The 1,733-nt window shown below is 38.6% G+C and overlaps 1 pseudogene; it reads left to right on the plus strand.

Moving 5' to 3' along the window:
• The first annotated feature begins 396 nt into the window (after nt 1-396).
• LOC130890621 (BET1 homolog) lies at nt 397-747 on the plus strand (annotated as a pseudogene).
• Nucleotides 748-1,733: the final 986 nt, after the last annotated feature.

Consider the following 1,733-nt stretch of genomic DNA (forward strand, 5'->3'; position numbering starts at 1 on the left):
AAACAACAGAAACATTCTGAAGGGTAGTTATGAGAGAAAGAAAGCTTTTTAAAATTGCATAAGAAAATAAAATAGGATTTAGACTTTACTGATGTCGTGGCACTCAGAGGCAGTTGTTGGTGCTCTGAGGGGCCCTCAGACTGAAGCCGAACTTGGGTGACCCTGGCCCTTTTTTTTTTTTTTTTTTTTTGGATTTTTCGAGACAGGGTTTCTCCGTAGCTTTTTGGTTCCTGTCCTGGAACTAGCTCTTGTAGACCAGGCTGGTCTCGAACTCACAGAGATCCGCCTGCCTCTGCCTCCTGAGTGCTGGGATTAAAGGCGTGCGCCACCACCGCCCGGCTACCCTGACCCTTTCTTACTCACTTCTTCTCATCCATCTTTCCCTCTCCAGGGAGGATGAAGCATGCAAGTCTGCGTGACAGGACAACTCCTGGCAGCTATGGGAATCGTGGCTATGCCTATAGTGGACATAATGGCTGTGAGGAATAGAATGACATACTCATTGAAAGTCTGAGAAGCAAAGTGGATGCTATCAAATCTCTTCTCATTGAAATAGGTCATGAAGTTAACAATCAAACTATTATCTGAAATGGATTCACAATTTGATTCTACAACTGGATTTCTAGGTAAAACCATGGGAAGACTGAAGATTTTGTCCAGAGGAAGCCAAACAAAATTGCTATGTCTAGGATGCTGTTTTCATCGTTTGTCTTTTTTGTCATTTAATGGATTATTGAACTGAGGTGATGCAAGTTAGTGTGGGCTTGGAATCTGATGCAGTTAATATCTTGGGGTACCACATTGATAGCCAGCATCCTAACGTTTCCAATGGCCTTCTTCATTGAAGATTACTGGAGATTTCCTCTTTCAGAAATCATACTAGACCACATAATGTTTTTTGACTACTGTTCCTTATCAACTCATTTTGGCCGCTATTTTCAGGAGTATGGAGTTAGCCTGAAGTCAGTGTGGCTGGAGCAATGTTTTCCCAGTCAGATTTAATATAGCAATATCATACACCTAATGTGATTACATTAAGTGTATCTTTCTGAAGCAAGTGGAAGAGCAATAGATGCAATAGAACCTGACATCTGCTTTTGTGGTGGCTGTTGGATGGTGGTAGAATGTTCCCTTTTCTTTGCTTGATGTCATCATTGGAATGATGGGCTTTGCCTAACTTGTTACCATTAGGCATCAAGTTTCTTTTTCTTACGATTTTCTTAATACATTTGTTCGCTTGAACTCTTTGTATAAGGACTTCCTCACATAAAACTATTGACATATTTCTGTGGGAACCTACTACACATGTGCATCAATATATGTATTGTTCTATATTTATGATAAATTCCATTGACCTGCCTTAGAAGAGTTTTCTGATGTCTAGCTGTGTGGGTGGGCCATTTGGTGATTATTTGTGTCAGAATAATGTGAGGCTCACCATTGCTAAACTCTGTGTAGAAATGAAGCATTCAAGAAAATCAATTGCCTTTGTTTTACCACATGCTCAAAACAGGGACTGAAAATATGCCGATATTGAATGCAGAGTTCAGAGGATTGCTGTTCTGTTCTGTTTTATTTGCTTACAGAGATCAAAATGAAAGGTGGATTTAAGTAAAAATAAATGAATTAAAGCATTGTAAAACATTCTGTATTGTCCTTTAGAAATTTGCATATTACTAGATTCAAAAATAAACTTTTTATGAAAATATAAAGAGGAAATAAAATAGTATAAA

This window comes from Chionomys nivalis, chromosome 2 (genome assembly GCF_950005125.1).
Source record: "Chionomys nivalis chromosome 2, mChiNiv1.1, whole genome shotgun sequence".
NCBI lineage: Eukaryota > Metazoa > Chordata > Mammalia > Rodentia > Cricetidae > Chionomys > Chionomys nivalis.